Genomic DNA, 12,233 nt, shown 5'->3' on the forward strand with positions numbered 1-12,233 from the left:
GTTGCCGGATTGCTTTGGGCTTATCGCACCACTCCAAAGCATTCTACCAATTTTTCCCCTTTCAATCTAGCTTATGGCATGGATCTTTGTCCTCACGAATTAATTGCACCAACTACAAGGACGAAGCGGTAAAAAAACCGGTAACAATGATGTTTGCTCTAACTTTGGTGGCGGACTCAATTGATAACACTTTCGAGAAGAAGCTTTACAATGTCTAATAAAATATCGAGGCAGCCATGAAACGCAAAATATGATAAAAAGCTTTGCCTCAAGAGTTTTGAACCCGAGAAGATTGGGTACTTAGCCGCAAAACGAAGCTCATTGAATCACGGGAAGTCACGAGAAATTGGGAAGGACCATTCATTATTGATAGACCCGCATCCAAAGGGTCTTATTTCCTTCCGTTCGAATCACCGGAGAAAAATTTGCCAAGCCATGGAATGCTTTTCATTTGAAAAAGTTTTATCGTTGAATGTTTGTTTTTCATTCATTGTAATCATTTTATAATTCAATAAAATTCGATCCATCTTTTCGTTTTAACTAGAGATCAAATATCCCAAATTATGTTATCATTACACTTTGGGGCGACTCCCAAAATTTCATTATGTTATCATTACACTATGGGGGGGCGACCCCCAAATTTTATTATGTTATCATTACACTATATGGGGCGACACCCCAAATTTAATTACGGGGGGCGACACTCCAAATTTCATTACGTTATCATTACACTATATGGCGGCGACACCCCAAATTTCATTATGTTATCATTAAACTATGGGGGACACCCCACACCCCAAATTTCATTACGTTATCATTACACTATGGGGGTGACACCCCAAATTTCATTATGTTATCATTAAACTATGGGGCGGCATGACACCCCAAATTTCATTACGTTATCATTACACATTGGGGCGACACCCCAAATTTCATTACGTTATCATTAAACTATGGGGCTGACACCCCAAATTTCATTACGTTATCATTACTATATGGGGCGACACCCCAAATTTCATTACGTTATCATTACACTATGGGGGCGGAGACACCCCAAATTTAATTACGTTATCATTACACTATGGGGGCGGCGACACCCCAAATTTCATTACGATATTATTATATTATGGGGGCGGCGACACCCCAATTACGTTATCCTTAATACTTATATTTATTTTGCCGACCTACCTCAAAACCATATTACACAACTATTATATATTTTGACCAACCTATTCTGATTACCAATCTAATAAAAAATAGATAAAAACCAAATATCATGAATACAGTGGAAAAAAGAAACATAATTGAGAAAGAAAAAACCGTAACCTAACCTCACATCATCATAACAATAAAGAATAAAAACTTCACTCAAGAAGTTGCGGCATAATGCTATCCTCCACTGGAACTGGAACACCTACTAGATCCGGCGGGAGATACATCTTCCAACTTCCTATAACACATAGTATAATAATCGGCACAAATGCAATTTTTCCCGTTTCGGAATCTCTTGATTTCCAAAGTCCAACACTTGCCGATGCTTCACGCAACACCGCCCCAGATTTCTTAATTTCAAATAAAGATGCTTCTCAATTATATCATCCTTCTCTTCACACCCTACTCTAAAATTTTCCACCCTCTCATGACATTCATCTAACTCCTTCTTCAAAAATGCATTCTCTTCCAATAGTACCTTGTAGTCTCCTCTAATCCCTCACCTTTCAAAAACTTGTTTTGACAATTCCAATTTCTCACATTTTAAAATTGCAACTTCATCACTCAAAACCTTCGCTCCTTGAGAACAACAATTTCTTGATTTTGTTTCGACACTTCAGCTTTCATGATATTCATTTTCATCTCATAGTCGTGCAAAACTACTTCATTTCTCAAAATTACTCCTCTCAAATGTTCATTCTCCTGAAAGATGAGCTCTCTCTCTTTCCAAATATTTCTCAATCTCGCATATTCACTGGTTTTAATCTTATAATTTTCTTTTTGCTTCTAAGATTTCTTTGGCACAATCCCCAAGCTTCGCTTCTAGAAATAGAAAAAAAAATAAAAAAAAAAAAAAAAAATATATATATATATATATATATATATATATATATATATATATATATATATCACACACACACACTAAAAATTACCTCTGCAAGCTTTGAATTCAACATATTAACGGTTTTTCCAAAATCTACACTTCGTTGATAATCCAAACACAATAACTCTGGATCTGAAATATTAGACAAAAGGATTTAAAATAATAATATATAATAATCAGTAAATACTATTTAAATAGCTATTCAACATCTAACCTTCAATTGCCAAGGCTTGCGATGCGGAGTGATGAGCATAGGTGTTGTAGAACAACCGCTCATCCCTGGCGACGAAGAAGGTACAGTTGATCCAACAATGATGTCGGCACTAACAAAAGTAGACACTTCGGTTGACACACCTGCGACGGTTATCGTGTCGCAAAGTCGGCAATCCAAAGATTTGTACCAACAATCGTTGACACTTCGTTAACATACCTGCATCGGTATTAACAAAACAGAAGTCGGCAATCCAAAGACTAGTGCAAACAACGGTTGATACTAAACTTCGACACACCAAAGAATGTGCCATCGCGTAGTTGCTACACCAAAGCATTGGTGCCAAACAGTGTTGGAACTCCAATACTACTTCCACCAAAAGAAGTTGGCGGTCCAAAATTGATTTTGACAACGTAAGTTTGAACCCATTGTATCTCCACCATCGTCCAACTTTTTCCATCTACATTACCAAAAGAACCATTAAACAATAAATAACGAATATTATTCAAAATCACGAAACAAGATCAACACTAACATCAAGTCCGGATATCTTTTTAGTCATCGCTTCCCCATCGATATCATCATCATCATCAATATCAAAGCACATCGGTAGTTTTATGTACGGAAGACAAAAACCTGACAATGAAACATCATTCCAAAACATATTATAGGTATTACATATATGATATTTTAAAAGAAATATTATATACGTACCAATTCTCGACTATCAATCTCATCCTCAATTTTACTTGAGTTATCCGCAGTTTTCTTTTCCTTCTTTTTTTTTGGACGTACGTTTCTTTTCTTCTTTCTAATATTTTCTTGTCCACTATCCTCAGAGTCATCTCCTTCTACTTCTTCGTCATCTTCAACGCTATCATCCACAATAATATTCTTTCTCTTCTTTGAGCCCCGAAGGTGCTAATTCCCTAGGCTCATTCAGTGATCTAGTTTCTAAATCATGATAATAATCTACTATATCGTGCGAAACGAAAAGATCATAGACATCTGCATTATGACTAAACAAACTAACAAATTTCTTTTTTATCATCTCGCTGCTAAACACTGACTTATTTGGAAACTTCAGAAAATCCCCTAAAAAAAAAAAAAAAAAAAAAAAAAAAAAAAAAAAAAAAAAGATAATCAAATGTGATGCTAACTATTTAAAATTATAATTATAAGAATATTAAGTTTATATCTTACCTGATATATTGTTAGGATAATCAATATCTTCGAACCTCCAATTGCCTTTAATCTTAAAACCATACAATTTCGCATTCTTGTAGTTCGAAGGCATCCCATAAAACCGATAATTCTGGTTGTGATGGTTATGATATCCCAATGCATAACTTTTTGAAGAGGCCTTGTTTTGCCGCAGAGGCTTCAATAACTCAAACAAAAGGTCTGACGACATACTATTTTGATAAACCTTACAAATTCTCGCTACACGTGCAAAAATAGCCCAATAGCCAGGAGATAATTGTAAGGGATGTACTCTCCATCGAGCTAATAACTCGGAAACTGATTTCCGAAATGGAACACTACAACCAAGCCAAAAATGTGAAAACAATAAAACTATCTCATCCTTTTCACATTTTTGGTCGATATCGCTACCAACATACTCAATTGAAACATCATCTCCGATATCATACATTGCTCTCAAACTATCAGCATCAATTCCCTTCGCCACCCTATTCATATTAAAATCTCCCTTATCACCCCATCTCCTCTTCAAGTTATAATTCTTCTCCATTATCAAATATTTTCAATACTGTCAAAAACTAAACAAAATAAAAATCTAACCTTTTCACAAACCTCAATTCAATTGATCAACCCCTAAAGCCACGAAACCACCTTGGTAAGCACTAGAGTCTCCAACGTGCAAACGATACTGACCAAGAAAAACGAAACAGAATGTTAGTATCAGAACTTTGTTTTGCCTTTTTTCTTTTCCGCGGTTTTTATGGTGATGGGGAGCCGATTTGGGTTTTTTTTTTTTTATATCCAGGGCTCATAAAGAAACGTAAACCAATAGGTTTGTTTCATAAACAATATTAGGTTAGGTCTAAAATAAAAATCTTACCGCTACTAATGATAAGTCCAATCCTTCTTCAATTTGAATTCAAGTTTCCTTATGGTTATCTACTTCCTTCTTCATTACTATCCACAGTTTCAATTTCAAGTATGAATGGTATTTCTATTTGCTTTGGTCAAAATTTCGTGGGTTTAGATGCATGTATACTTGTTTAAATTCTTTCTTCATTGTTGGAGCGACTGGTTCAAAGGTTGGTAGCTCGGAATGAGGGAAAAGGTCGACATCGCATACATGAGGCTTCAAGTATCTGTCGGAGGAAAGATGAGATGATAGCATCCTTTTCATAATAATAATCCGCATTATTGATTCTTTAGCAAACTTTGGCTTGCTGGGAAATCTCTCCTGAAGATGCTCAAGCGCTGGCCTTGAGAAAGTTCGAATGATATGGGAACCGCTCTTGCTGCCATCTACTTACAAGAGATCTATGTGCCCAATTCTAGATTTTGTACTTCTAGAATCTTAGAAGATATACTTCTTCTAGATGATATGGCGGCTGAGAAAACTTTACAGGATGTGTGCTGCCGCTGAATTGAAATGCGCTGGATATGTTGCCGCTGAATTCGAATGATGTTGTCGCTGAATTGAAATGCCGCTGGTGTGCCGATGCCGTTGAACTGCCGATGCGCTCGAACTTTGACTAGCTGCAACGGTTACCTAAAGGATCATCTTCTGCCAAAATTACCATTGAGATTGGTCTACGGTTTGAGCTGAGTGAATTGCCGCTGCTTGATTTGCACCTGGTTGAAATTGCGGCTGTGGCTATAGTAAACCATAATTGCCGGCTGTGTTTTCTAATTTGCCGGTGTCTTTGTTCTATCTTTGCCGATCCGGTTGTCCCACCGACCACTAGAATCTTTGATCCCATAGAAATATCACCATTTGTAGTTCCACTCTATCCAAATCTCGAGGAACCAATTTCACCTATGTATCCTTCTTTTCCAACCACCAAGAACCAGTCTTGACTGGGAAATGTCCCGTATATTTTTCTGTTATTTCCACTAAAGTTGAGCAAACTTCATCTCCCACTATCCTGACTCATATTTTGGATAGGGTGCCGCCCATTTTTCTGGCTTCTTGAACTCTATCTTAGTTCGTGGGATAAAGGAACTTTACATAAACCATAACTTTAGGGACTGCAAGTTTATCACTTTATTCCGCTTTTTGAAACTAAAACAAAAAAACAAAAAGAGAAACATACACACAGCGGCTCATGCAATATTAGCTTAATGCTTCTTGTTCCCATAGAGTTCAGCCTCAACACACTTTATTTCATCTATCAACTCTTTTAAAGTGTCTCCCCTGGATTTTCCTTTCTGGTCATCCTTACTTTCACTTATAAGAGTCGTGAGATGCTTTAAGCATGATAGATACTCGATTTAACATCATGTGCATGACAGATCGACCTTGAACTTCCGGTGACCGAGCTACCTCTTTGAAGGCGTAATACACCGGTGAAAATGCTTGCTCGGCCTTTGGCTGTACTTGGACGCTCTTCACTTGGTTCTTGTAATATTTGCCCACCTTCCTCAAGAATACTGATTGAATTCCTGATAAGGGTTTCCGAATCATTCTCTTTTCCTTCAAGGTACATCACCGCTCCAAGATGATACATTGTATCTCATGATAGTCTGTATGGCCATGTCCAAGAACACGTCCTTTTATCTTCAAAGCTCGCTCATAATAGATATGAGCTTTCTCGAGCTGCCGCTGTACAAGATAGAACTGCCCAAGGTTGTGCAAAGCAGCCCCTACACGTACATCACCAGGTCCATATGATTACTCCAAAATTTTAACTGCCTCCAAATAAAAAGGCTCGGCTTTATCAAATTCCCTTTTCACTCGGTAAAGCTCAGCCAGATTGTTGCACGAAGACGCAACATTAGGATCTCTCTCCCCAGTTCTCCAAATATATGATGGAAAAATTTATGAAAGGGTTCTGGTTGCAAAAGATCCTAATATGGCTGTTAAATATTGATTTAGCAACCACATGTTTCGCGATACTAAACGGCCTGTACTTGTTAAATTTGTTAAATTGATATTGGACGAGCTGAGTTTAGGTGTCTTCAAGGCCATTTCAGAGTTGCTTGTTGTCATGGCTTCGCACTGATGAATTTTTGGAAAAGAAAGTTGCGGATTTAATTAATTGCCGACCCAACGTGTAAGACATGCCGCCGATCCCTTTGAGCGATTGCTTCGATCACTTTAGCCGATCCCGTAATGCGAATCTTTGAACCGCCGATGCCGCCGAGTTTAGATTGCCGCAAAGTTTGAATTGCTTTCGAAGTTTAGATTGCCGCGGAAGTTTGAATTACCCCCGGACTTGATCATGAATTGCCGCCGAGTTTAGATTGCCACGAAGTCTGAATTACATCACCGGACTTGATAATACCAGCACTAATGCACCGGATCCCATCATTTTTTACCAATTTACTAACCTACCAAGTACCATAAATATTAATACTTCTTTGCCACACGGGCTTTGCCCATGTAACAAAGAGAGGACGATGTTCCGGCCCCCACAAATGTGGCCCAATATAAGCCCAATTCAATACAAGCCCATGCTCAGAGCCGAACTATAAACAAGTCCACGCTCAGAGCCCAACTATAAACAAGCCCATGCTCAGAGCCCAACTATAAACAAGCCCACGCTCAGGGCCCAACTATAAACAAGCCCACGCTCAGGGCCCAACTTTAAACAAGTCCACGCTCAGGGCCCAACTATAAACAAGTCCACGCTCAGAGCCTAACTATAAACAAGCCCACGCTCAGAGCCCATGCTCAGAGCCCAACTATAAACAAGCCCACGCTCAGGGCCCAACTATAAACAAGCCCACGCCGAGCTCCAACTATAAACAAGCCCACGCTCAGAGCCCATGCTCAGAACTTATCTATGAAAAAGCCCATGCTGAAAGCCTACATTCCACGAGCTGACAGTTCTCCCGCCAGTAAACCAACTTCATTCCACGAACTGACAGATGTCCCGCCAGCTTCTCAACTTCATTCTAATTAAGTGACAGATGTCCCGCCAGTTCTCGAACTTCATCCCACGAAATGACAGATGTCCCGCCCAACTCTCAAACTTCAATCCACGAATCGACAGCGGTTCTCCCGCCAGCCTTCTCGACTTCATCCCACGGTAATGACAGCTCCCAAGAAACCAACTTCATTCCACGAACTGACAGATGTCCCGCCAGTTCTCCAACTTCATTCTACGAAGCTGACAGATGTCCCGCCAGTTATCCAACTTCATCCCACGAGCTGACAGATGTCCCGCCAGTTCTCCAACTTCAATCCACGAACTGACAGTTCTCCCGCCAGTTCTCCAACTTCATCCCACGAGCTGACAGTTCTCCCGCCAGTAAACCAACTTCATTCCACGAACTGACAGATGTCCCGCCAGTTCTCAACTTCATTCTACGAAGGCCGACAGATGTCCCCCGACTCTCCAACTTCATCCCATGATTGGGCCGTTCTCCGCCAGCCTCAACTTCCTCCCACGATTGGAATATTGGAGAACGAGGAAGTAACTATCACCAATGCTACCTATAAAATCCAACCTTCGTCATTTTTCCAGAACTACGCAATCGAGACTTGATCCCAAGCAATATCTTTGGAATGAGGGCAACTTCAAAACCGAAGTCCAGTCTCATCTTTCCCCAATCACCATCTCCTTCACCATCTCCAAAAAACATTACTCACAACCCTCAACTGGTGTGTTTTGGCAAATCTTGCTGAAACAGTGGCTCTAAACTCTAGTTCAACTCTTATGATCTTTATCTCTAAATAATCATAAGAATCAAACCTAAAACGCTAATACAAATCAACAACCATACTAATTACCAGTCATCCTCACATGGCTTTATAAACCTCCTCTAATGGAGGTTTAACCTTGTTTCATTGGAAACATACTAATTAAATAACAATAGAAAGACATAATATAAAAGAAGAGAATTGAATATTAAAGAACTAAGTTTTTATTGATGGGGAATAATGGAGGCTACTGATCTAATTTAAAACAGGCTTACCAATAAAAAAAAAAAAAAATAATGGAGGTTACAAACTAATATTATTCTAACCTAATTCTAACTCTAAACTAAACTAAACTACTTTACATTAAAGAAATGAGTGCTTGAAGAGGAGTATTAAGTTTAGCCTTAACCCTTTTTATATAGGAGACGATTAGGGTTACATTTTCATGCATGGGCAAAAAAAGAGTACTTTGGGACTCTAATGTGAGCCCAAAATCCATTAGGCTAAGTCTAAAAAGGCCACAACTATTGGAAATTACTTTAATGTTTTTTTTGTCTACTTTTATAGTTTTGATTGGGGTAAGACTAGGTCCATTGGAAATCTTATTCCGAGCCGGTCGTTTTGACATAAAGTATGCCCAATTCCGAGGCCCGAGTCTAAAGATACGCTCATTTGAAGTTCAATTGACTTTTCTGTTCTTTTTCTACCCGAATTGACTTTGACTTCTTAGCTTTGAATGGGCTTGAAAAAGGCTTTTGATAAGAGCCCAAAAATATAGTTTTAACCCCTTTAACAATATTTCTTTAGACCAATTATGTGATTAATAAGTAAGAGTTAGTACTGTTATCGTGCTTTTGTGTATTTTAGGCATTGGAGTCGAATATGTGCAGAAATGCGTCCCTTTTGCGAGATAAAAGAGCAAGGGTTGGTTGCTAAGAAGTTCTATGATAAAAGGCCAAGATTCAAGGAGAAAAAGCCTTTTTAAAGCCCAGTCAAAGCTAAAAAGTCAAAGTCAACGCGGGCAGAAACATCGCATAAAAGTCAGCAGAACTTCCGAAGGCCGTATCTTTGGACTCAAACCTCGAAATTGGGCCTACCTTATGTCAAAAATGACCGGCTCAGAAATATCTTTCCAATGGTCCAGGCCTTGACTCGATTAGAGTAGTATAAATTGGTGAAATCGCGTACTATAGTAACACGACCAGAATTGAAAGTTTTAGATTTAACCAATTGGGTTATGGACTTGATTTATGGGTCCATAACCTAACCTAAAAGCCCATGCACGAAATTGTAACCTAACCCTCTCCTATATAAAGAGGGTTAAGGCGAAAACAAAGATTGGCTACTCCCACTTTAGTTTAATATAGTTTAGGGTTCTTTCTCTCTCTCTTTCTCCTTTTATAGTTTAGTTTAGATTAGAATAATTTAGTTTGTAGCCTCCATTAAATCCTTTAATAAAAACTCTTAGTTTAATATTCAATTCTTGTTTCTTTAATTTAATGTCTTCATCTTATTGTTTTGATATTGTTCATCCAATGAAGCAAGGATAAAACTTCCATTAGAGGAGGTTAAAGAAGTTATGTGAGGATGATTGCTTGTTAGAATAGTTGTTATTTAGAATAGAATTTCAAGTTCATTATTATGAGTGTTTAGAGATAAACCTCATAATGATGAACTAGAGTTTAGAGCCACCATCAAAGAGATTTATGGTGGAGCAAAACTCTCATGCTAGTGGAACCTTGATTCGAGAGGACTTGATATTCACTAGGGATCAATATTCGATTCGATGACTAACTAATAGCCAATCGAATTGCATGGTGGAATTTCCCCTCTCTAATTATTCTTCTCATAATTATAAACACTTAGCTTCTTAAAATTATTGTTTTCATATTATTATAATTACTCTCATCATTGTTCCTTTTGTTTGATTAGTTGAATTCTATTTATGTCTTGATAGTTTATGAGTGGAACGAATTTGTACTCTCTTTATATTGCATAATGAATTGAGAGTAGGAATAATATTGATAAGGTAGTTGATCATTAGTTGTTTATATTCATCTATAGATAATTAAGAATCAATTTACTAACTATCAAATGGCGCCGCTGCCATCTTAAACTTTTTCAGGACAAGAATTCAATTGCTTGAATCCAAGGGGCAATCCCCTATTCTCTACCCACTCACCCTTTTAATTTTTCTTTCTTGTTTTTTATATTTTCATTACTGTTCATTCTTGAAATTCACTGTTTTAATCCGCCCTCCCTTTTGCCTTGCACAAAGTGCTCCCGCGCTCCCTTAAGATTGCGGAATCACAGTGACGAATACTCCAGTAAAGGTATTTTTAAATTTTCGAAAATTCTGAATATTTTTAGGCATAATATTTAATATGTTGTTGGTTTACTGGAATATTTTCAGATTTTTCCTAGTTGGTTTACCTAGTGAACTATTACCATCTTTACACTGCTGTAATTCAGCTTTCATACCGTAAGTGTCGGGAAAAACTGTCGAGTAAGATTATGTAGGCAGTTCTAAAAATTCTAAAATTTTTACAGGAGTATCTATAATAAGTCAGATGTTTACAATAAAAGTTTGAAGAGTTTTTAATTTGTTTTGACCACCTAACTAGTGGATTGTTTCTAGTGTGTTTCTGCAGTTTTGCAACACTTAATTTCTGGACCAATAGCCGATAAGGAGGATTTGTAGAACTCCAATTGCTCTAAAAGTTTTACAAAAATACGTATTATTTGTCAGAAGTCTCCAGTAAAAGTTTGGCGATTTTTGGCTCTGTTTTGATTGGTTAACCATTCGGTTGGTTATATTATGCCTGAAAACTATTTTGCAAACTTTGCAGGGCAGTAGAAGAACTTTCAAAGCTCCGATTATTCTACAGGCTACTTACTGGACGTCTTAGCAACCTACTATAAAAATTTCAAATTTTTTGGAGAGCGCAACCCACGCTTAAAACACTGTAACTCGAGCTAGGAAGGAGCGCGACCCGCGCCCATACAAGGCAAAGTTTGAGCGAGCCCCGCGCCCAAAACTCTGTAACTCGAGTTCCACTTGAGTGTGACCTGCGCCTTACCAAGGCCATTTCTGAGTGTGACCCGCGCCCTCTTCTTGTGTATCAGCCCGATTTTTCACAGGTTAGTTCAAGCTTTCATTTCTTCAAGTTATTCAATGTTTCTAACATCATACAAACACTAGATCGCGTATACAAGATGCTATTCAAACGCGTAGCAAGGAGGCATTCAGGTACTCCTTCTTCCACTCCTTGCCTCTTCTGTCAAAGGAGTTTTAATTCTAGTATAATCAGACTTGTTTTTCGTAGACATAAATAACATACGCCTATCTAGAATTTCACACACTACACCTGCATCAATGGCTAAATAACAAGAGACTCCTCTCTTTGATTTTTATAAAGCCCTCAACGATGGCCCTAAGTCGTGCATCATTCTTGCAGACCTAGTGGGGGGGATTTTCAAATTCCCCCTAATATATTTAACTTGTTACTAGTTTTTCATGGTTTAGACCACGAGATGCCTTACCAGCATATGCGTAGGATAGAGCAAGTTCTCACTACATTCCATCATCCTAGCGTAAGTCCGGATCAAGTTAAACTTAGGGTGTTTCCTTTCACCCTAGCCGACAAGGCGGCGTCTTGGTTAACTGCCCAAATGCCATACTCTGTGGACTCATGGGCTCAACTTGTTCAATTGTTTATGGAATAGTTTTACCCACCACTAAAAATAGATGAAATGCTTCACAAGATTCATTTCTTCTGCCAAAATCCTCATGAATCCTTTTCAGAGGCCTGGAATCGTTTCACTAATCTTCTCATTGAATGCCCGCATCATAATCTTGCGAAAGACACGCTTGTTCGTGCTTTCTTCAAGGGGCTTTCACATCGTTATAAGGAGGTTCTAGATATCATGACTGGGGGTAGTTTCCTTAGTAAAGGAGCCTTGGAGGCTTATACATTCTTAGAATATCAATCTAAGAGGAACAACAATTGGGGAGGTAACGACTCTTCCCGCTCCACTCATTTTTCTTTTGAGGTTAAACCTGATTTCGAGCTTAAAACTCT

Source organism: Coptis chinensis, chromosome 6 (genome assembly GCF_015680905.1).
Source record: "Coptis chinensis isolate HL-2020 chromosome 6, ASM1568090v1, whole genome shotgun sequence".
Taxonomy (NCBI): Eukaryota; Viridiplantae; Streptophyta; class Magnoliopsida; order Ranunculales; family Ranunculaceae; genus Coptis; species Coptis chinensis.